Here is a 25,013-nt window from a genome sequence, read left to right as displayed (position 1 = left end):
GTCCTGTCCTCTCTCCCCTCTAAACATGTGTACAACCACACAAGCAGCCAGACACAGCCCTGACACAGTTGCCATTCACAATCACTATCCCCCAGGGCAGCACAGTAAGCTTTCATCCCACAGGATGAACTACTGCTTTAATGGAGAGGGGAAAACACAGGGGGCAGCCAGAGACAGCTTTGTTCTGCTCTGGATGCATCTCCAGCAAAATCACATTCAGTTAGGTGGCATACATCTCACAGTAACAGAGGGCAGTTTGCTATCTGCAGAAAAGGTGAAAACCAAAAGAAGTATTATCCACAAAACATAAAGAAATACTGTTATATGTCTTCTCTTTGAGTCATTATACACAGTCATTACAGAAAAAATGTTCTCCTTGCTGAGCATTGCAGCAGGATTTAGTTACGTCTTCTCTTAGAGATCCACATCTTATTCATGCTTACACCATGTCAAGTCAAAATGAGGACGGGCATTTTGTAGATGCGTGGTATGAGAGGCCAATATTCTCTTAGTAATGCTTTCCTCCCAAGGTTTGAAGGCAGCCTTTTCCAGCCTCATTTCAAATACTGCATCACATTTAAATCCCAGCTTTCCTAACACAGATGCAATGTTAGGAAGCCATGTGAGGAAAGACAGGGATGGCTTTAAGTCTCTAAATAAGAAGAAAGAGAATCATCATCAAGGAGGCTGACTGACTGAAAAAGAATGTGCTTTTCCAGGCCATTTCTGAAGGTACAGCTGAGGGCTAACCCATAACAGTTACTTTACTTGTTGAATAACATTTTTATGTATGTGTTTTATGTTTTGCTTTTTGTCACTTTCCCTCATGTTTAATTGCTCTGTTCCAAAGTTTTGCTGAAGGGAACTGAGGAATGGTTTGAATGGCAGTAAATGTGGATATCACAGATCCAAAACATGGCCAGAACTCAACATTGTAAAAGCTGCGATTTGACCCTCGCTCAACAAATACTTTGTACATTTAAACAGGCAAAAAAAGAACCAGCTTTAAACTGAGATGAAACCACAGATCAGAGATGAACATTTCATTAAATACTGGACAAAGCAGTAGAAACTCTTGCTCTCTTCTTGTTTGCAGATCATGAGAGTTCAGAAAAGCCCATGGAATTATATCTGATTTATAATCTGATTTATAAGCAGCACTGCATTGAGACAAGATGGGGATGAAAGGACAGAGCACAGCTCTGGTGAAAAGGGCTGGGCATCACCTTGGGGTGATCATTGTGACTCCATGTTGGGAGTGGCCGAAGCCCCCATCACAAACACGTGCCATCACAATGACACCCCATCAGAACCCCCAGGGTGTTCAGAAGGATTTCACTTGCCGAGTGGCACAGCGAAAACCGCTTTGTCGCAGAAATGTCTGCAAGGACAAACTTCAATTGGACTGAGCAAAGACGCTCCCACCCTGCAAGAGGTGGTCAAGGATCGGCTCGTGATGCTGCTCACTCCCATGTCCGTCTTTAGCAATTGAAAATCTCCTGTACCTTGCTGTCTTTCAAGCGCAAGGTGATAACAACTGACTCTTCTCCTTTGCCTTTTGCAGCCTCTCGTCAACTGGAACCCAGAGTTCGGAGGAGAGAGCTCTCGGCTCCTCGAGCAGCGCAGGCCGAGATCTGCCCGGAGAAGGAGAGCCGAGACGGGCCCCTGCTGCTGCTCCTGCTGCTGCTGCTGCTCCTGCTCCCGCAGGGGCTGCCTGCAGGCAGCGGGTCCGGCAGCCGGCACCCAGGCGGCTGCAGCCAGGGGACCCCGGCCTCCAAAGCGCCGAAGGAGAAACCGCAGCCGACGCCGAGCTCGAGCCTCTCACAGCCAGCCAATGCGTGCTGCAGCAGCTTGGGGAATGAACCAGCCTCTGGTCCTGTCCCTGCTGCCTCCAAACAGCGGCTGGAGCCCTGGAGACATTTGTACTTCCTTGTCGTTCACCGCTTCATCTTACATGGGAGACAGCTTGCCACGCAACCCAGCACTGCAGGAACTTCCCTGGCGCCCAAGAGAGCAAGAGCAGCGTGCTCCTGAGGCCGGCCTGCTTTTCCACTCCTTATCGCTCACGGTGAACATACAGCATGAAGTCACGGTGATGCCAGAGGAGTGGGAGCCTTGGGAGGACCCGCAGCGCCCACCTTTCACCAGCTCTGTCTGGGTAGAGGAAGGCTGCTGGCTGCGCACCGATGAAGATGACAGTGATGAAGATGACGAGTGAGCGCCCTGCACTGGGGTCATGTCGGCGCCCGCATAGTGGCCCGAGGTGGTAGTGGATAGACCGATAGTTATAAGGACAGGTTGTTTCAATAATAAATCGCTTCAGTTGTCACTTCAGTTTGGTCATTCAGTCCTTTCCTTGAGGGCGAGATCTCAGATGCGATTTTAATTTTGCCAGTGAAAACGTGCAAGGCTTTGGCTTGGTTGAACGAGGTGTACTCCCGCAGGGAACTCATCCCGATACTTCCATCACCCGCCCCTCATCCCGCCCCGCTCGGCCCTGGCTCCGCCCGGCTCCCCGGGCCGCGGCTGCGCGGAGGGCGGTGTGAGCGGGGAGCACGTCCCGTGCCGAGCCGACAGCCGCCCCATGGCCGTGCCACCATGCTGCCCAACACTGGGTAAGGCGACCTGGGCTTTCCTCCTTCCTTCGTCGGGGCCGCGAGCTCCAAGCCACAGGAGCTGCCGGGGCAGAGCTGGGGCCGGGGCCGGGGCCGGGGCCGGGCGGAGGGACAGACGCGTGCTCCGCAGCCCCTTGAGGGCGATGGGACGTGGGGTGGAGGCCGCGGCCGGGCACGGTGGCCCTGGAGCGGCTGGGTCGGACCCGGAGTCCCGCTCGGTGCTGTTTGCTCACGGGCCGAGCTGTGTGCACATCCGGAGGGCAAAGTGCGGCTGTGGGTGTGCTGTGGAATCTGAATTGAGTGACTGCTGCGGCGTTATTTCTGCACTGCTAATGAACGGGGACATACGTTGACCTTATTCGTTCCCGTGTGTTGCAAGCAGTAGTCATGAGATCCTGTACGAGTGCAGAAAGCGCCCACGGTGCAGCCTGTGGGCTGCCCTGGTTGCAGCCGTGCCTGCTGCAAAAGGAGCCCACCTGCATGATTCTAACTCCCTGAACCTGTCCAGTTAACATTTCTCTTACCCCTTAGGCTGTTCAACCATCCAGACTATTATGTATTTACTTGGATACAAAAGTATTTTGAGAGATGGTAATGAAAGCCTTGCTAATGTGAATGGTGTCAGCTGTTATCACTTTGGCCTCAAATCCTTTCATTCTATCACAGAAGTCAATCAGGTTCACCAGGCTTGATTTTACCTACTGAGATTGATGATGCATTGGAACATGCTGCCCAGGGAAGTGGTGAAGTCACCATCCCTGGTGATGTTCAGGAAGGGTTTAGATGTGGCACTGAAGGACATGGTTTAGTGGCCATAGTGGGGATGGGTTGAAGGTTGGACTATATTGTCTTTTCCAACCTTCCAAGTTCTAAGATTACCTCTCATCTATGGCTAGTTTCTCATGTCCTGGTAAACCATGTTCCTAAGCAAGGCACTACCAGTGTCTGCTCTCACTGAATCACCCATGCCACTCAGCAACGCCTTTCCCTTGTTCATGCTCTTCCTACCCACATTATAGCAGATAAACAAGTTGCCACTGGCTTCCCTTGCAAGTCTCAGCTGCAGGTGAACTTTGGTTCTCCTCACACTGTGCTGATATGCTCATGCAATATTCCCAGTTCCTTTTTATCTCACTGGTGCTTCCACTCTGTGTGACACCTTTGTACACAGGGGCTCAGTCACAAGTCGTTTGCACAGCTGTGTCAGCCTGCTGGTTGGTTGGACAGACTTGTGGGGATTTATTGGGTTAAATGCAGTTACTTGCAAACTGAGTTTTACTGTGAAAGCCTTAAGGAAAATCATGGTCATTTTTGAAAATCTGATTTTTGGCTCTTGTCTTTGGCACCCTGCATTGGGATTGTGATCCTGGACTTTGCCTTTACAGCGTGTTGAGCTACTGGTCCTCTGTGTTCAGAGGGCCAAAAGAATTAAATTACAGAGAGCTGCACTGAGTATCAAAACGTTAGAATTGGTTGGTTTTGTTGTTTTTAGAGGTCACTCCTTTTCTGCTTTTGGAGAATGCAGCAGTTCTGTTGTGGGCAGCCTTGGATTATTGTACAAAAAGTCTTCAGTGGTGGTGAAAGGCTTTTCTGTAGCTTTATCCATTTATTCTGTATTTTGGGTCTGTTTTCCTTGTAAAATGTTGAAGGCAGTTGCCTCTTGCTAAGACTGCAGTGATTGTTTTTGTCCCCAAAGAAGTCACTGAGTTCCAGATTTTGCTTGGTTCCCCCTCTTGTTTCCCCTCTACCTCCTTCACATCTTCAGGAAACTAGCAGGCTGCACGCTCTTCATCACTGGTGCGAGCCGGGGAATTGGCAAAGCCATTGCTCTGAAGGCTGCCAGGGATGGTGCAAACATTGTGATCGCTGCCAAGACAGCAGAGCCCCCTCCTAAACTATCTGGGACTATCTACACAGCTGCAGAAGAGAGTAAGTTGTAATCAGGGTGGGCTTCAGACTGTGGGCTGTGTGTGTGTGTCATTGCTTAGTTCTTGCGTATGAGTGGGAAACTGCTCTGACTCTCCTAGCTCCCATTCAGCTTTAAAAGAATGAGCCCAAGTGCTTCTCCTGCCTCCCAGGAATTCTGTGAGGTATTGAAGTTTGATGTTAATGAATACACATGTGCATAAAGGTAAAAATGTTATGTTAATTAAAATGTGTGGTGAGCCATGTACATTCTCAGTGTTAGGATTTTGTTGTGGCATCCCTATTCATTATGCAGTATGTAAAAGTCAGAGTTTGAAAGGTGTAATTTTTAATGCATTCACTGAATGAGAAAATCTCAGTAGTCAGTTTGTGCAGTCTGAGAGACAAATTCTAAGTGTGCTTTTTTCTGATCACGCAGTTGAAGCAGCTGGAGGAAAGGCATTGCCATGCATCGTTAATGTGAGGCAAGAAGAGCAAATTATCAGCGCCGTGGAGAAAGCTGTGAAGACATTTGGAGGTATGCTGAGGGGCAGGGGAGTCTACCAAGCAGATTATTCAATGAAGAAGAAGAGGAAAGAACAGCCTAACCTGCTTTACTCCTGTTTTTTCTTATTTCACTGCTAATGTGAGGTGACTTACTTTAAAACCAGGGATTGATATTTTGGTGAACAATGCAAGCGCCATCTCTTTGACCGGCACTTTGGAAACAGAAACCAAGAAGGTCAATCTTATGATGGATGTCAACGTACGAGGAACCTACCTCACGTAAGTGCTGAGGCAAAGCCATTTTGACAAAATGTTTAATGCTGTCTCAGTTTGTCTGAGATCTTGGTGCAGAGAGTAATAATAACTAAACGCATATATACTGTATTATTTTTCAAATGTGGTTTTAAAAATGAGATAAATATGTGAGCAGAAGGTAAGAAATATGGGACTAGATGATTCTCTACACTGGTAATCTGGCTTGTTAGCACATCATGTTTTACTCCCTTTCCAGAACTATTACAAGGAGACTATTGCTTCCGAACATCTGGAATATCTGCTTTAGTAGAAGTTGCTGCACAGCTTGGAGGATGCAGCCCAGCTGTTAGACATGAATGCTATTCCTGAGATAAGTGAGATAGGACAGGTTTTTTTCTGTTCTTTTCATCAGTTAAATACTTGACTACAAGGGAAGGGTTTCAGCTCACCATTGGACCTTTGTGAAAGTGAAACTACTGCTCTGCTGTAGTGGTAAATGTTCTGTAAAATAAGAGATGACTGTCTTGCTTGATTCCTCTCTTCCAGGTCTAAAGCGTGCCTTCCCCACTTACGGAAAAGTAAGAACCCCCATATCCTGAACCTCAGCCCACCTCTGAATATGAAACCCACGTGGTTCAAAAATCACTGTGGTAAGTAGCATCCATTGCCTTTGCTGTTATGTGTTGAGAAATGTGTGAGTAACTAATGACGTGTGCAGGAGCGCCAGCCAAGAATTCCAGATATTGTGTTTTTAGTGCTCACAAGAGACTGACAGGAATGGTTCCTCAGAGTGTTTTGCACTGAAAGAAAAGGTGAAAGAAAATTGTTTTCTGATAAAACACAGTACAAATCTCATGCCCCTAGCGTGGCCTTTATATTTCCAAGAAGGTTCTGCACGTAAGAGTTAAGAGTTTTTCATAGGATTTCTTAATACTACACCATGTTTTCTATTCCCAATAGAGATAGGAAGGCAAAATCTTTTTTTCTCTATGCTTCCACATTTGATTTGATAGCGATAAAGCTCATTGCTGTCTTTTTAAATAGAAATTATCTTTGAGGAGTGAAGGAGGCCCCATTTGCGTCTTTGGGCTAGAACATATGTTGCTCATCTTAAACCTGTGGATTATCTTTTAAACTTCAACACTCGGAACATGGTTAAACTCCTCTTGCAAGTCCATGTTCCTTCTCTGCAACATCCCCTTCTCAGAGTATACAAAAAGGATTTACAGCGTGCTTTTTTCCTTTTTTTTTTCCCTCCCCAATTCAATACTCATGTAAAAGGGTCAGTTTGTATCTGAAGGGGGTGGTAGGAGCTGGGAGAGTTTCTGTACTCTAGGAAGATGATGCTTTGACCCCAGAAAGTTGATTTTTCCGTGACTTACATCCTTCAAAAGTAAAATTCTATGTGTAGACTAAATATGTATCCTACTAAATATGGGATTTTTGTGTGCTTTTTGTAGCCTACACAATTTCTAAATATGGCATGTCCATGTGTGTCTTGGGAATGGCAGAAGAATTTAAAGGAGAAGTTGCTGTCAATGCTTTATGGCCTAAAACAGGTGATTATTTTGAATTTTTGTGTTTTGTCCTATACAGGTGGTCTTATTTAGGACTGATTCAGGACACCGAGCACTTCTGTGTATTTTTTTGTGATCAAAGATGTTGTGTGGGTATTGGCTTTCTTTCCTAGTTCTCACTGTTGCCTTCCTATTTTCACTTAAACTTGCCTTCAGCCTGAGCACATTCTGCTTTTTCTCCTGTCTTGTCACTGCTCCTTTCAACATGACTCAAACTTTGGTTTGCACACCATCCCTGAGTAGTATTGGACATTTATGTTAATATTTAGAATCCCCAGCTAGTTAGATTGCCAGGAAATAGATGAAGCTGACAAGATATGTACCTCTGTAGACGTAAAAAAAAAAAAAGTTTTGGCTGAGTGGGAAATCAATTGCTTTTTCACACAACCATCCAACACTTCTTGCAAGTCACAGCACACTGAAGGGCCGCATAGCAGAAAAATAACTTGGTGTGCCCATCTTATACTAGCTCCAGTTTATTGTCCATGGGTCAGTGAGGACCAGGGCTGTTGTTGAAGGTTTGGTAGCTGCTGAACAAAGAGACCAGTGTCTTGAAAGCATTAGAAGCAGTAAGTGAGCTTTCAAAATTTGTATGTATCAGTGTTTCCTTGATGAAAACTGTTCATGTTCTGAAGTATAAAAGTTTGTAATGTTCAGTCTAGGAAGAAAAATGTTGTTTTGAAAGGTTTATCTGCCAAAACAAAAGTTAACTACTTTAGAGAGTGAGAGAGGTGACTTCTGTAGTATCTACATTACAATTACAAAGTTTTTAATTTAAAGAACATCATATATATGTGATCAGCTTCAATGCTGGAGATTGACACTGTGCTAGTATGGTTCTATTGGTTCATCCAGCTCCTTGAAACAAGAAAATATGCTGACAGTGAGATGTTACGAGCTCTTGATTTAACTAAAAGTGAAAGAGGTAGCCTGCCAAAAGGATGTAAGAGTGTGAATGAGTAGTAGAGGTACTGCAGGGTCAAAGTGGAAGATGCTGTATGTATGAATTAATGGAAAACCAGCAGCACTTTGTATGAAATAGATGGAAGGATGTGCAGATTGCAGGACAGTAGATGGTTTTTCATATCAGTCTTTGCCCATAGTTTTGCTATATTTAGAACAATAATAATTGGCTGTAATGTGAAAGTAGAGGAGCATAAGCCAGGAAAAGTTTGAGTTTGTGCTATTGGGTTTCTCATCTTTAACTTAGAGTCACTTTGTTATCTCACAAGTTATTGTGGGGCTAAAATTGAGATTTTCAGTATGGTAATGGCTGCAGAAAATGTTAATTGCTGATGCACGTTCACTTTGAGAAAGATAGTTGTCCTGTTAGTTTTTCATGTCCTGAATAAAGCCAGAGGAAGTCTTTGTGTGGAAAGTATTGATAGAAGCATTGAATAATATGAATATTACAAGGAGTTCTTCCCTTTATTCCTCTTTTGGTTCCTTTAATACTTTTCAAGTAAGGGAATCTTTACACTTTGAGGATTGTTTGCTGGTTGACCATTCTTTGCTGGTTGATGGTATTTCACAGTTTAGTCTTCTCATGATTTACTTTCATGTGAGAGGAGAATAAAGTTTATGCATTTGCCAAAGAGATGAGTATGTGATGTCATTAGTGTTAAACTTGTAATTTCCTGTCCTCTGAATTTTCCAGCCATACATACAGCTGCTATGGATATGCTGGGAGGATCCGGAATAGAGAAGCAGTGCAGAAAAACTGACATAATTGCAGATGCTGCATATTGCATTTTAACAAAGCCGAAAACTTTCACTGGAAACTTCATTATCGATGAAGTTCTACTGAGAGAAGAAGGCGTTAAGGATTTTGATGTCTATGCAATTGCACCAGGTAAAAGAGATCTTTAAAATGAGAAGTTTGCGAAGGAAGGAAGGCCATATGGGGAATATGGATATATTCCTTTGACTCAGTCAAAAGATGCTTTGCCTCACGTTTGAGAATGTGGATTCTGGGAAAGCACATAATAGTCCACTGAGGCTCTAATAATCAATGCCTATATAAATATATATATATATATATATATATTAAACCCATTAGCAAAAAGAAAATAGACCTGCACCACAAGCGCATGTATTACTATTTACCAAATAGTGAGATAGTGTTTCTTCATCTTCAGATGTTTCTGACTGAATTTGTAAGAGGCTTCTGGGTCTGATTTTAAATGTACCAGAACCTAAACATGTCACCTCGTCTTCTTTCAACCTGTAGTTCATTTACTGGTAAATTGAGGTGCTGTTGCCTTCAGAATGGATTCCTGTTTGTGCTGTTCACCCTTACTTGGGCTTACTGTTATTGTTCAACTCCCCTTTAGGTCACCCCCTGATGCCTGGCTTCTTCTTGGATGCTGAAACTGACATGACAGCCACATAATCAGAAGGCCGTGGAAGGGCAACCTCTGCATGTACATGTCGATTATTTGTGATGATAATGAATGCCTCCTCTATTTCAAGTTACTTTTGGACTACATTCAAGCTATGTGGCAAAATCTCTTGTATTTGGGCTGTTTGATTTATGGAAGTGACTTTAGTGTCTGCAACTTTCACAGTTCATAATCAGCACCTTGTTTTGAACAACCTTTTTGCTTTTTACCACCAGAGTTAAGTGGTATGAAGATTATGAGTAAATATTGCTGTAAAAAAATCACAAGCAATCAGCATATTTTGCAGGAGTGTTACATCTTTCTTGCAGTGTGAGAACTTGAGAAGCTTCTATTCCTACATGAAGTTCTCACAGTCGTACATGATGTGAATGTCTACAAGATGAAATAGAGAAGTTGTTTTTTTACAAAAGCATCAGGTTCACTTTTTCAGAATAGTGATGTTTCTATTGGAGGGCAAATAGGAATACTGAATATGTTTTATAGGAGTGCCAAAACAAATATAGGAAAGAAAGAGGCTAAGTTTGAAAAGAGCCCAGTTCCCTTGAAAACACTATTTGTGAGTGCGCACTTAGACTTTTCTGCCAGGAACTGATACTGCCAACTGCCCAGATCTCCAACACAGTAGCAATTCACTGAGTAGAATAATTATTTCCTGATACACTGACCTTCTGCATGGCTTTTAGGGGCTGCTAAGCATTACATGCCTTATAAATTGCAAATGCTCTTTCTTAATGTTAAATGAGCACATTCACTGCAGTGTAGAAAGTTGCTGATTAAAGTAGTGAATTGATTCACACCTTAGAAGCTTTTGCAGAAGAACTGCTGAAAACATATATATTCTTAGAAAGATAAGTGAGATAGAGCGTTCCAGCATTTTACAGAGAATCCATCTATTTCTTTTAGGTGCTTCACAGGCATCAGGTGGAGCCAAGCTTAATAAAGAATCAGCTTCAGCGGGGCCTGTTGCAGAAACATTCAGAGTTATTCAGGGAGAACTCAATAAAGAAACAGTGAAATCCACGCAGGGCATCTTTCAGTTTGAATTGTCAGGTAAGACCATCACTTGTAAAATTCTCAAATGCTCACTTTTCTAGCAAGAGTCAGTCTGTATTTTCACATGTAAATACTTATCTTTTATAACTGGTCTAGGAACAGGGACATCTTTGGGTGTGCTCTATAAGATGCTGCCTTTCAGAGCCAACTTCAGCACATGTGGGATTTACCCTGCTGCTGTTGTCACAGGGAGATGCTTTCTGCATCAGCAGCATGTGCTGCTCTTTTGGGGACTGTGGTGTGTTTTCCTGGTGTTTCATTTCTGCTGTGTCACCCTGCTGGCCGTGCTGCACAGGGTCAGCATGGTAGTTCTGTTCCAAACCCCTGCTGCCTCCAGCTCCACCAGCAGCCACTGCCTTGTCCCCTGACACTGTGGCATTGTGGGGCATCTGCTGGGGCTGACCTTGTCTGCACAGAGAGCGCGGGGCAGCTTCTGGCACAGCACCTCCAGCATGTCTAGCACGAAGATGGGAGAGAAAAGCAGGCGGGGGTAGCAAAGGGCAGGGCACATCAGTCCTTGTGGTGCTGCCACAGGTTCTCCCTGTTCCACTCAGGTGATGAAGGAGGCACTTGGTACCTTGACCTGAAAACCAGCAGTGGGAGTGCTGGGTTTGGGAAGCCTCCTGCAGCAGCTGATGTTGTGATGAGCATGTCAAGTGGCGACTTTGTGAAGATGTTCACTGGTGAGTAACAAACGGGTTTGGCAGAACTGAGGCAGCTACTGGTGGCAGGAAACATCTTGCTGATGGATGAGCTGACGGGCTCACCTCTCTTTGTGGTCTTGGAATTGGATGAGCTGTAGCTGGAAGTGCATGGCCTTTAAATTCCCTTCCAACGTAAGTCACTCTGTGAGTCCATGATTTTATAATAAAAATATCTACTGCTTTGTTCAGTAGCTATTGAACTTTTCAGAGTGTAGCTTCAGAAAGCATCCAGTCAATCTGTTGAACCTCTTTTCTGATGCTTTTACAGTAGAACTTGGTAGCAAAGTAACTACTCTATGATATCGCAATCTCCAGTTCCTTTCCTTTTCCTGATGATTCTGTGTCTTCTTTTTAGGTAAACTAAAGCCAACCATGGCCTTCATGTCAGGAAAATTAAGGATTAAAGGTAGCATTGAAGCTAGAGAAGATGCTGACGCAGTTTAATGCTAAACTGTGAGGGAGAAGCTGTACCAGCAGAACATCCAGCCTTTCTTTTATAATAGCAGTGCTACATTTTAAAACGATAATCTACTTTTTTCTCTTTTTTTGTGTGTATAACAACTGTGGATAAAATGCTGATCTGTTAGAGAAGATCTAATTTAGTTTTATTAAGACTGAAAGGTGTTTGTGATTAAACAACTCCTTCTTGAGAATACTTCTATTATGTAACTGGTGTTTTCCTTTCTTACACTCCTTTGGAGCAATGCAACACACCTGAAGTGGGTTTTCTTTTACATATTTGCTTGCATGCGTGCATGTCCCATAAGAAGTCTGGGAGGAGCAAATATCACCTTGCAGATCTTCACACAAACACACCCCCAGCCCAGACTGCCACAAACAAGGTAATCCCTCCCACAGCACCTGCGTGCAGCACCAGAAGGTTTAAACTACAACATGTTTACAGGCACATCACCTTCCCTCTTTAGCATGGAAAGAATGGAAACTCATGAGAAAAAGCACAAATGCTCTCTAAGTGGACAAGAGCACAGATCCTCCTCCTGGTTCAAGAGCACGTGCAAAGCCAGAGGTAGCAACCTCACAGTGTTGCCAACAGAACTGCTCAAAATGTAGGGCATTTTACTCCTAAGTATGTAGAGAATATTTCAAGACTTAGAATTTATTTTCTAACTCGTGCAATGGTCAAATAGTTTATAGTCTTCAAAGCCTGTGCTCAAACAAAATTATTTGTGCTGTAAAGGTTCCATCCCTGTTGAATTCTGGTAATAATACAGAGAATGTTGAATTCACTTATGCACTCTGCAGTCCCAGCGCCATGAAAAACATGAACGAACTTTCCTTTTGAGGTGACAGCTTGCCTGTGGCTGTGTGGTTGTTCCCACACTTGGCTACATTATGCAATACTGTATGTGTAATGCTGGTTGCAGCAGTGCAATCAGGAAGTATGCCTTAGGATTGCCAGGGCTGTTACATCTGGAAGGAGATGTAAGCAGATGTGGCTTGTTCTCATCTAGATAAGATGAAGAGTATTGAGGGGATAGTGCAAGAAAAAGAATCTTTCAAAAGCAGTCAAACAAGTGCTTTGCTGCATGACCTGAAAGGGTGATGGTACCAGATTGTCTTGGTGTGAGCACATGGTAAGATTTTTGTGTTAATAACTAAAGACCGTTAGATACGCTGCTGTTCTCTGAGCTGAATAAACATCAGCTGGCGGTACCTCATGTATGAGCAGAGGATGGGTGAGAAGGTGGTGTGTTTGGAAACTGGGGGTGGCTGGGATCTAGAAGATGCAGAGTGAGCTGACAAAAGGTAAAGGTTGAAAACAAAATGGGAAAAGAGTTTTGCCAGTTCCTCAGCCGGTGACCCTCCTGAGAACTGAGAGTGGGGAAAAATTAATCAGATGAAATTCCAGCTCCCTCCCTTGAAGACTGACAAAGATTTTAGAGGCACATGTTCATGTTGGACTACACCTCTTTTCCCCTATGAATAAAAAACCTTGCTGCCTCAAAAAACAGGGCTCCTTACCCTTCTTTGATCCAGTCTTGCTCAGATCTGGAGGAGCTGGAGAGAGCTGCAGCATAAGTATTCACATATAGTAGTACTTTTAAGCACAACCTGTAGGTGACAGCAGGGCAGCAGCACCTCCAGTGCTGTGGGCTGCTCATGGGTGTGTTGCTCAATTCTATGCAGCTGGGAGCTGCTTGCAAAATGCTGAATGTGCTGTGACCAGCACAGTGCAGAGCTTTTACTCTATCTCACTTTCTGCCTTCCCTCGGAATAATGCACCTACTCTATCACAATTGCATTTGTGTAAAAATGAATATTTGAAACCCTGTTCTTTTGGTTACTCAGCTGATCTCCATTCCCTTGTTAGCAGTCCTGTGTTTTTTTATGGCTTGCACCATCATTAGTCATCTGCCTGTGCTATAAGATTCTCCTTTATCTCTCGTTTGCCTACGCCATATTCAAGCATTTCCAGGAAAAGCTCAGGGTATTGAAATATCCTTGAGTGGTCTAAGTATTCTTTCAGAATATAGGAGGAAGGAATGTGCTTTAAGCACCCACATCTAAGTAGCTTCTGCTACACTCATAAATTAGATCTAATCAACACCTGTGAATAACAGCTCCCCTCTGCTTTATAGTTTAGCTGTTCTTTTGGAAACCTTAATTGTGAGTATTGTGTGAGAAACAATTGATGCAATTACATTTGCTGGAAAGAATAACGACTGTCACTTCCTTTGGAACAAGAGGAAGTACACCATTTTGTGCTTTTTCTGTCTAATACAACAGCACATGTGAGATAAGTAGTGACTAGATCTAAGGGAAGACATGTAATATGTTCTCTCCACAAATAATTCAGCTTCAGCAGATCCACTGCAGTTAAATTTTCTAAGGTACCTCAAATGAGATCAAGGCTTGGCTTTTCAAAAGATGTGTTTGCATGTGGGAGGGAACCTCTGAATGTTGTGCAATGAGCTGCAGCCTCTCTTCAGCCCCTAAATTAATGAAGATCCGTGTAGGTATGTTCAGCACACAATCAAAGTGCTGCCAAAACAGTCCCATTTAATGCAATTATCAGCTACTTTGCACTGTCCGTGCTTTCCCTTTGTTGGCACCTACAACACAATGCTGTCACAAGGGGAGCACGCAGGCACACAGCCCTTGGCAGCCCTTCTACATGATGCTGGGCAGAGGTGAAAATACAAAGAGGCTCAGTGAGGCAGACACAGAGTGCCAGTGTCAGGTGCTCAGGTGGGGCTATGGGCATTCTGGGGACCTTCCCTGCCCAGAAAGTGTCTTTTTTGGCTCAGTGAGAGTGTTTTGAAGGCCCTCCAGGAAAGCATGATTTGGGAGTGGAAGATTGGTATGTCATGCTGGTCACACATCCATCCTAGTGCAGAACAGAGAGCATTCATTCACACTCCTACTACTGCTCCTTTAAGCTCTCAGTTCCAAACAGCTCTCCCAGTTTCCAAACACACCACCTTCTCACCCATCCTCTGCTCATACATGAGGTACCGCCAGCTGATGTTTATTCAGCTCAGAGAACAGCAGCGTATCTAACGGTCTTTAGTTATTAACACAAAAATCTTACCATGTGCTCACACCAAGACAATCTGGTACCATCACCCTTTCAGGTCATGCAGCAAAGCACTTGTTTGACTGCTTTTGAAAGATTCTTTTTCTTGCACTATCCCCTCAATACTCTTCATCTTATCTAGATGAGAACAAGCCACATCTGCTTACATCTCCTTCCAGATGTAACAGCCCTGGCAATCCTAAGGCATACTTCCTGATTGCACTGCTGCAACCAGCATTACACATACAGTATTGCATAATGTAGCCAAGTGTGGGAACAACCACACAGCCACAGGCAAGCTGTCACCTCAAAAGGAAAGTTCGTTCATGTTTTTCATGGCGCTGGGACTGCAGAGTGCATAAGTGAATTCAACATTCTCTGTATTATTACCAGAATTCAACAGGGATGGAACCTTTACAGCACAAATAATTTTGTTTGAGCACAGGCTTTGAAGACTATAAACTATTTGACCATTGCACGAGTTAGAAAATAAATTCTAAGTCTTGAAATATTCTCTACATACTTAGGAGTAAAATGCCCTACATTTTGAGCAGTTCTGTTGGCAACACTGTGAGGTTGCTACCTCTGGCTTTGCACGTGCTCTTGAACCAGGAGGAGGATCTGTGCTCTTGTCCACTTAGAGAGCATTTGTGCTTTTTCTCATGAGTTTCCATTCTTTCCATGCTAAAGAGGGAAGGTGATGTGCCTGTAAACATGTTGTAGTTTAAACCTTCTGGTGCTGCACGCAGGTGCTGTGGGAGGGATTACCTTGTTTGTGGCAGTCTGGGCTGGGGGTGTGTTTGTGTGAAGATCTGCAAGGTGATATTTGCTCCTCCCAGACTTCTTATGGGACATGCACGCATGCAAGCAAATATGTAAAAGAAAACCCACTTCAGGTGTGTTGCATTGCTCCAAAGGAGTGTAAGAAAGGAAAACACCAGTTACATAATAGAAGTATTCTCAAGAAGGAGTTGTTTAATCACAAACACCTTTCAGTCTTAATAAAACTAAATTAGATCTTCTCTAACAGATCAGCATTTTATCCACAGTTGTTATACACACAAAAAAAGAGAAAAAAGTAGATTATCGTTTTAAAATGTAGCACTGCTATTATAAAAGAAAGGCTGGATGTTCTGCTGGTACAGCTTCTCCCTCACAGTTTAGCATTAAACTGCGTCAGCATCTTCTCTAGCTTCAATGCTACCTTTAATCCTTAATTTTCCTGACATGAAGGCCATGGTTGGCTTTAGTTTACCTAAAAAGAAGACACAGAATCATCAGGAAAAGGAAAGGAACTGGAGATTGCGATATCATAGAGTAGTTACTTTGCTACCAAGTTCTACTGTAAAAGCATCAGAAAAGAGGTTCAACAGATTGACTGGATGCTTTCTGAAGCTACACTCTGAAAAGTTCAATAGCTACTGAACAAAGCAGTAGATATTTTTATTATAAAATCATGGACTCACAGAGTGACTTACGTTGGAAGGGAATTTAAAGGCCATGCACTTCCAGCTACAGCTCATCCAATTCCAAGACCACAAAGAGAGGTGAGCCCGTCAGCTCATCCATCAGCAAGATGTTTCCTGCCACCAGTAGCTGCCTCAGTTCTGCCAAACCCGTTTGTTACTCACCAGTGAACATCTTCACAAAGTCGCCACTTGACATGCTCATCACAACATCAGCTGCTGCAGGAGGCTTCCCAAACCCAGCACTCCCACTGCTGGTTTTCAGGTCAAGGTACCAAGTGCCTCCTTCATCACCTGAGTGGAACAGGGAGAACCTGTGGCAGCACCACAAGGACTGATGTGCCCTGCCCTTTGCTACCCCCGCCTGCTTTTCTCTCCCATCTTCGTGCTAGACATGCTGGAGGTGCTGTGCCAGAAGCTGCCCCGCGCTCTCTGTGCAGACAAGGTCAGCCCCAGCAGATGCCCCACAATGCCACAGTGTCAGGGGACAAGGCAGTGGCTGCTGGTGGAGCTGGAGGCAGCAGGGGTTTGGAACAGAACTACCATGCTGACCCTGTGCAGCACGGCCAGCAGGGTGACACAGCAGAAATGAAACACCAGGAAAACACACCACAGTCCCCAAAAGAGCAGCACATGCTGCTGATGCAGAAAGCATCTCCCTGTGACAACAGCAGCAGGGTAAATCCCACATGTGCTGAAGTTGGCTCTGAAAGGCAGCATCTTATAGAGCACACCCAAAGATGTCCCTGTTCCTAGACCAGTTATAAAAGATAAGTATTTACATGTGAAAATACAGACTGACTCTTGCTAGAAAAGTGAGCATTTGAGAATTTTACAAGTGATGGTCTTACCTGACAATTCAAACTGAAAGATGCCCTGCGTGGATTTCACTGTTTCTTTATTGAGTTCTCCCTGAATAACTCTGAATGTTTCTGCAACAGGCCCCGCTGAAGCTGATTCTTTATTAAGCTTGGCTCCACCTGATGCCTGTGAAGCACCTAAAAGAAATAGATGGATTCTCTGTAAAATGCTGGAACGCTCTATCTCACTTATCTTTCTAAGAATATATATGTTTTCAGCAGTTCTTCTGCAAAAGCTTCTAAGGTGTGAATCAATTCACTACTTTAATCAGCAACTTTCTACACTGCAGTGAATGTGCTCATTTAACATTAAGAAAGAGCATTTGCAATTTATAAGGCATGTAATGCTTAGCAGCCCCTAAAAGCCATGCAGAAGGTCAGTGTATCAGGAAATAATTATTCTACTCAGTGAATTGCTACTGTGTTGGAGATCTGGGCAGTTGGCAGTATCAGTTCCTGGCAGAAAAGTCTAAGTGCGCACTCACAAATAGTGTTTTCAAGGGAACTGGGCTCTTTTCAAACTTAGCCTCTTTCTTTCCTATATTTGTTTTGGCACTCCTATAAAACATATTCAGTATTCCTATTTGCCCTCCAATAGAAACATCACTATTCTGAAAAAGTGAACCTGATGCTTTTGTAAAAAAACAACTTCTCTTGTATTTCATCTTGTAGACATTCACATCATGTACGACTGTGAGAACTTCATGTAGGAATAGAAGCTTCTCAAGTTCTCACACTGCAAGAAAGATGTAACACTCCTGCAAAATGTGCTGATTGCTTGTGATTTTTTTACAGCAATATTTACTCATAATCTTCATACCACTTAACTCTGGTGGTAAAAAGCAAAAAGGTTGTTCAAAACAAGGTGCTGATTATGAACTGTGAAAGTTGCAGACACTAAAGTCACTTCCATAAATCAAACAGCCCAAATACAAGAGATTTTGCCACATAGCTTGAATGTAGTCCAAAAGTAACTTGAAATAGAGGAGGCATTCATTATCATCACAAATAATCGACATGTACATGCAGAGGTTGCCCTTCCACGGCCTTCTGATTATGTGGCTGTCATGTCAGTTTCAGCATCCAAGAAGAAGCCAGGCATCAGGGGGTGACCTAAAGGGGAGTTGAACAATAACAGTAAGCCCAAGTAAGGGTGAACAGCACAAACAGGAATCCATTCTGAAGGCAACAGCACCTCAATTTACCAGTAAATGAACTACAGGTTGAAAGAAGACGAGGTGACATGTTTAGGTTCTGGTACATTTAAAATCAGACCCAGAAGCCTCTTACAAATTCAGTCAGAAACATCTGAAGATGAAGAAACACTATCTCACTATTTGGTAAATAGTAATACATGCGCTTGTGGTGCAGGTCTATTTTCTTTTTGCTAATGGGTTTAATATATATATATATATATATATATTTATATAGGCATTGATTATTAGAGCCTCAGTGGACTATTATGTGCTTTCCCAGAATCCACATTCTCAAACGTGAGGCAAAGCATCTTTTGACTGAGTCAAAGGAATATATCCATATTCCCCATATGGCCTTCCTTCCTTCGCAAACTTCTCATTTTAAAGATCTCTTTTACCTGGTGCAATTGCATAGACATCAAAATCCTTAACGCCTTCTTCTCTCAGTAGAACTTCATCGATAATGAAGTTTCCAGTGAAAGTTTTCGGCTTTGTTAAAATGCAATATGCAGCATCTGCAATTATGTCAGTTTTTCTGCACTGCTTCTCTATTCCGGATCCTCCCAGCATATCCATAGCAGCTGTATGTATGGCTGGAAAATTCAGAGGACAGGAAATTACAAGTTTAACACTAATGACATCACATACTCATCTCTTTGGCAAATGCATAAACTTTATTCTCCTCTCACATGAAAGTAAATCATGAGAAGACTAAACTGTGAAATACCATCAACCAGCAAAGAATGGTCAACCAGCAAACAATCCTCAAAGTGTAAAGATTCCCTTACTTGAAAAGTATTAAAGGAACCAAAAGAGGAATAAAGGGAAGAACTCCTTGTAATATTCATATTATTCAATGCTTCTATCAATACTTTCCACACAAAGACTTCCTCTGGCTTTATTCAGGACATGAAAAACTAACAGGACAACTATCTTTCTCAAAGTGAACGTGCATCAGCAATTAACATTTTCTGCAGCCATTACCATACTGAAAATCTCAATTTTAGCCCCACAATAACTTGTGAGATAACAAAGTGACTCTAAGTTAAAGATGAGAAACCCAATAGCACAAACTCAAACTTTTCCTGGCTTATGCTCCTCTACTTTCACATTACAGCCAATTATTATTGTTCTAAATATAGCAAAACTATGGGCAAAGACTGATATGAAAAACCATCTACTGTCCTGCAATCTGCACATCCTTCCATCTATTTCATACAAAGTGCTGCTGGTTTTCCATTAATTCATACATACAGCATCTTCCACTTTGACCCTGCAGTACCTCTACTACTCATTCACACTCTTACATCCTTTTGGCAGGCTACCTCTTTCACTTTTAGTTAAATCAAGAGCTCGTAACATCTCACTGTCAGCATATTTTCTTGTTTCAAGGAGCTGGATGAACCAATAGAACCATACTAGCACAGTGTCAATCTCCAGCATTGAAGCTGATCACATATATATGATGTTCTTTAAATTAAAAACTTTGTAATTGTAATGTAGATACTACAGAAGTCACCTCTCTCACTCTCTAAAGTAGTTAACTTTTGTTTTGGCAGATAAACCTTTCAAAACAACATTTTTCTTCCTAGACTGAACATTACAAACTTTTATACTTCAGAACATGAACAGTTTTCATCAAGGAAACACTGATACATACAAATTTTGAAAGCTCACTTACTGCTTCTAATGCTTTCAAGACACTGGTCTCTTTGTTCAGCAGCTACCAAACCTTCAACAACAGCCCTGGTCCTCACTGACCCATGGACAATAAACTGGAGCTAGTATAAGATGGGCACACCAAGTTATTTTTCTGCTATGCGGCCCTTCAGTGTGCTGTGACTTGCAAGAAGTGTTGGATGGTTGTGTGAAAAAGCAATTGATTTCCCACTCAGCCAAAACTTTTTTTTTTTTTACGTCTACAGAGGTACATATCTTGTCAGCTTCATCTATTTCCTGGCAATCTAACTAGCTGGGGATTCTAAATATTAACATAAATGTCCAATACTACTCAGGGATGGTGTGCAAACCAAAGTTTGAGTCATGTTGAAAGGAGCAGTGACAAGACAGGAGAAAAAGCAGAATGTGCTCAGGCTGAAGGCAAGTTTAAGTGAAAATAGGAAGGCAACAGTGAGAACTAGGAAAGAAAGCCAATACCCACACAACATCTTTGATCACAAAAAAATACACAGAAGTGCTCGGTGTCCTGAATCAGTCCTAAATAAGACCACCTGTATAGGACAAAACACAAAAATTCAAAATAATCACCTGTTTTAGGCCATAAAGCATTGACAGCAACTTCTCCTTTAAATTCTTCTGCCATTCCCAAGACACACATGGACATGCCATATTTAGAAATTGTGTAGGCTACAAAAAGCACACAAAAATCCCATATTTAGTAGGATACATATTTAGTCTACACATAGAATTTTACTTTTGAAGGATGTAAGTCACGGAAAAATCAACTTTCTGGGGTCAAAGCATCATCTTCCTAGAGTACAGAAACTCTCCCAGCTCCTACCACCCCCTTCAGATACAAACTGACCCTTTTACATGAGTATTGAATTGGGGAGGGAAAAAAAAAAGGAAAAAAGCACGCTGTAAATCCTTTTTGTATACTCTGAGAAGGGGATGTTGCAGAGAAGGAACATGGACTTGCAAGAGGAGTTTAACCATGTTCCGAGTGTTGAAGTTTAAAAGATAATCCACAGGTTTAAGATGAGCAACATATGTTCTAGCCCAAAGACGCAAATGGGGCCTCCTTCACTCCTCAAAGATAATTTCTATTTAAAAAGACAGCAATGAGCTTTATCGCTATCAAATCAAATGTGGAAGCATAGAGAAAAAAAGATTTTGCCTTCCTATCTCTATTGGGAATAGAAAACATGGTGTAGTATTAAGAAATCCTATGAAAAACTCTTAACTCTTACGTGCAGAACCTTCTTGGAAATATAAAGGCCACGCTAGGGGCATGAGATTTGTACTGTGTTTTATCAGAAAACAATTTTCTTTCACCTTTTCTTTCAGTGCAAAACACTCTGAGGAACCATTCCTGTCAGTCTCTTGTGAGCACTAAAAACACAATATCTGGAATTCTTGGCTGGCGCTCCTGCACACGTCATTAGTTACTCACACATTTCTCAACACATAACAGCAAAGGCAATGGATGCTACTTACCACAGTGATTTTTGAACCACGTGGGTTTCATATTCAGAGGTGGGCTGAGGTTCAGGATATGGGGGTTCTTACTTTTCCGTAAGTGGGGAAGGCACGCTTTAGACCTGGAAGAGAGGAATCAAGCAAGACAGTCATCTCTTATTTTACAGAACATTTACCACTACAGCAGAGCAGTAGTTTCACTTTCACAAAGGTCCAATGGTGAGCTGAAACCCTTCCCTTGTAGTCAAGTATTTAACTGATGAAAAGAACAGAAAAAAACCTGTCCTATCTCACTTATCTCAGGAATAGCATTCATGTCTAACAGCTGGGCTGCATCCTCCAAGCTGTGCAGCAACTTCTACTAAAGCAGATATTCCAGATGTTCGGAAGCAATAGTCTCCTTGTAATAGTTCTGGAAAGGGAGTAAAACATGATGTGCTAACAAGCCAGATTACCAGTGTAGAGAATCATCTAGTCCCATATTTCTTACCTTCTGCTCACATATTTATCTCATTTTTAAAACCACATTTGAAAAATAATACAGTATATATGCGTTTAGTTATTATTACTCTCTGCACCAAGATCTCAGACAAACTGAGACAGCATTAAACATTTTGTCAAAATGGCTTTGCCTCAGCACTTACGTGAGGTAGGTTCCTCGTACGTTGACATCCATCATAAGATTGACCTTCTTGGTTTCTGTTTCCAAAGTGCCGGTCAAAGAGATGGCGCTTGCATTGTTCACCAAAATATCAATCCCTGGTTTTAAAGTAAGTCACCTCACATTAGCAGTGAAATAAGAAAAAACAGGAGTAAAGCAGGTTAGGCTGTTCTTTCCTCTTCTTCTTCATTGAATAATCTGCTTGGTAGACTCCCCTGCCCCTCAGCATACCTCCAAATGTCTTCACAGCTTTCTCCACGGCGCTGATAATTTGCTCTTCTTGCCTCACATTAACGATGCATGGCAATGCCTTTCCTCCAGCTGCTTCAACTGCGTGATCAGAAAAAAGCACACTTAGAATTTGTCTCTCAGACTGCACAAACTGACTACTGAGATTTTCTCATTCAGTGAATGCATTAAAAATTACACCTTTCAAACTCTGACTTTTACATACTGCATAATGAATAGGGATGCCACAACAAAATCCTAACACTGAGAATGTACATGGCTCACCACACATTTTAATTAACATAACATTTTTACCTTTATGCACATGTGTATTCATTAACATCAAACTTCAATACCTCACAGAATTCCTGGGAGGCAGGAGAAGCACTTGGGCTCATTCTTTTAAAGCTGAATGGGAGCTAGGAGAGTCAGAGCAGTTTCCCACTCATACGCAAGAACTAAGCAATGACACACACACACAGCCCACAGTCTGAAGCCCACCCTGATTACAACTTACTCTCTTCTGCAGCTGTGTAGATAGTCCCAGATAGTTTAGGAGGGGGCTCTGCTGTCTTGGCAGCGATCACAATGTTTGCACCATCCCTGGCAGCCTTCAGAGCAATGGCTTTGCCAATTCCCCGGCTCGCACCAGTGATGAAGAGCGTGCAGCCTGCTAGTTTCCTGAAGATGTGAAGGAGGTAGAGGGGAAACAAGAGGGGGAACCAAGCAAAATCTGGAACTCAGTGACTTCTTTGGGGACAAAAACAATCACTGCAGTCTTAGCAAGAGGCAACTGCCTTCAACATTTTACAAGGAAAACAGACCCAAAATACAGAATAAATGGATAAAGCTACAGAAAAGCCTTTCACCACCACTGAAGACTTTTTGTACAATAATCCAAGGCTGCCCACAACAGAACTGCTGCATTCTCCAAAAGCAGAAAAGGAGTGACCTCTAAAAACAACAAAACCAACCAATTCTAACGTTTTGATACTCAGTGCAGCTCTCTGTAATTTAATTCTTTTGGCCCTCTGAACACAGAGGACCAGTAGCTCAACACGCTGTAAAGGCAAAGTCCAGGATCACAATCCCAATGCAGGGTGCCAAAGACAAGAGCCAAAAATCAGATTTTCAAAAATGACCATGATTTTCCTTAAGGCTTTCACAGTAAAACTCAGTTTGCAAGTAACTGCATTTAACCCAATAAATCCCCACAAGTCTGTCCAACCAACCAGCAGGCTGACACAGCTGTGCAAACGACTTGTGACTGAGCCCCTGTGTACAAAGGTGTCACACAGAGTGGAAGCACCAGTGAGATAAAAAGGAACTGGGAATATTGCATGAGCATATCAGCACAGTGTGAGGAGAACCAAAGTTCACCTGCAGCTGAGACTTGCAAGGGAAGCCAGTGGCAACTTGTTTATCTGCTATAATGTGGGTAGGAAGAGCATGAACAAGGGAAAGGCGTTGCTGAGTGGCATGGGTGATTCAGTGAGAGCAGACACTGGTAGTGCCTTGCTTAGGAACATGGTTTACCAGGACATGAGAAACTAGCCATAGATGAGAGGTAATCTTAGAACTTGGAAGGTTGGAAAAGACAATATAGTCCAACCTTCAACCCATCCCCACTATGGCCACTAAACCATGTCCTTCAGTGCCACATCTAAACCCTTCCTGAACATCACCAGGGATGGTGACTTCACCACTTCCCTGGGCAGCATGTTCCAATGCATCATCAATCTCAGTAGGTAAAATCAAGCCTGGTGAACCTGATTGACTTCTGTGATAGAATGAAAGGATTTGAGGCCAAAGTGATAACAGCTGACACCATTCACATTAGCAAGGCTTTCATTACCATCTCTCAAAATACTTTTGTATCCAAGTAAATACATAATAGTCTGGATGGTTGAACAGCCTAAGGGGTAAGAGAAATGTTAACTGGACAGGTTCAGGGAGTTAGAATCATGCAGGTGGGCTCCTTTTGCAGCAGGCACGGCTGCAACCAGGGCAGCCCACAGGCTGCACCGTGGGCGCTTTCTGCACTCGTACAGGATCTCATGACTACTGCTTGCAACACACGGGAACGAATAAGGTCAACGTATGTCCCCGTTCATTAGCAGTGCAGAAATAACGCCGCAGCAGTCACTCAATTCAGATTCCACAGCACACCCACAGCCGCACTTTGCCCTCCGGATGTGCACACAGCTCGGCCCGTGAGCAAACAGCACCGAGCGGGACTCCGGGTCCGACCCAGCCGCTCCAGGGCCACCGTGCCCGGCCGCGGCCTCCACCCCACGTCCCATCGCCCTCAAGGGGCTGCGGAGCACGCGTCTGTCCCTCCGCCCGGCCCCGGCCCCGGCCCCGGCCCCAGCTCTGCCCCGGCAGCTCCTGTGGCTTGGAGCTCGCGGCCCCGACGAAGGAAGGAGGAAAGCCCAGGTCGCCTTACCCAGTGTTGGGCAGCATGGTGGCACGGCCATGGGGCGGCTGTCGGCTCGGCACGGGACGTGCTCCCCGCTCACACCGCCCTCCGCGCAGCCGCGGCCCGGGGAGCCGGGCGGAGCCAGGGCCGAGCGGGGCGGGATGAGGGGCGGGTGATGGAAGTATCGGGATGAGTTCCCTGCGGGAGTACACCTCGTTCAACCAAGCCAAAGCCTTGCACGTTTTCACTGGCAAAATTAAAATCGCATCTGAGATCTCGCCCTCAAGGAAAGGACTGAATGACCAAACTGAAGTGACAACTGAAGCGATTTATTATTGAAACAACCTGTCCTTATAACTATCGGTCTATCCACTACCACCTCGGGCCACTATGCGGGCGCCGACATGACCCCAGTGCAGGGCGCTCACTCGTCATCTTCATCACTGTCATCTTCATCGGTGCGCAGCC

General features: G+C 43.5%; 1 long non-coding RNA gene and 2 pseudogenes across 5 annotated transcripts in view; 1 reads left to right on the top strand and 2 right to left on the bottom strand.

The window, feature by feature from the left end:
• Nucleotides 1–25,013, bottom strand: part of LOC146759547 (uncharacterized) — a 154,795-nt gene that overhangs the window by 17,669 nt on the left and 112,113 nt on the right. The gene's annotated exons all lie outside the window — the stretch shown is intronic.
• Nucleotides 2,584–12,858, top strand: LOC146759555 (hydroxysteroid dehydrogenase-like protein 2; annotated as a pseudogene). The gene is made up of 11 exons (XR_014932454.1): nt 2,584–2,615; nt 4,381–4,544; nt 4,960–5,058; nt 5,192–5,306; nt 5,829–5,932; nt 6,743–6,841; nt 8,517–8,711; nt 9,193–9,224; nt 10,119–10,311; nt 10,869–10,997; nt 11,374–12,858. The product of XR_014932454.1 is annotated as a hydroxysteroid dehydrogenase-like protein 2 (transcript).
• On the bottom strand, nt 15,592–24,604 carry LOC146759554 (hydroxysteroid dehydrogenase-like protein 2; annotated as a pseudogene). Its single transcript, XR_014932455.1, has 11 exons — nt 24,573–24,604; nt 22,644–22,807; nt 22,130–22,228; nt 21,882–21,996; nt 21,256–21,359; nt 20,347–20,445; nt 18,477–18,671; nt 17,964–17,995; nt 16,874–17,066; nt 16,188–16,316; nt 15,592–15,811 (listed from the first exon to the last, which is right to left on the bottom strand). The product of XR_014932455.1 is annotated as a hydroxysteroid dehydrogenase-like protein 2 (transcript).

This window comes from Coturnix japonica, chromosome 10 (genome assembly GCF_054131305.1).
Source record: "Coturnix japonica strain WE chromosome 10, WE-NBRP24, whole genome shotgun sequence".
NCBI lineage: Eukaryota > Metazoa > Chordata > Aves > Galliformes > Phasianidae > Coturnix > Coturnix japonica.
Note: the sequence above shows the minus strand (reverse complement) of the source record. Positions and strands in the feature narration are given on the sequence as shown.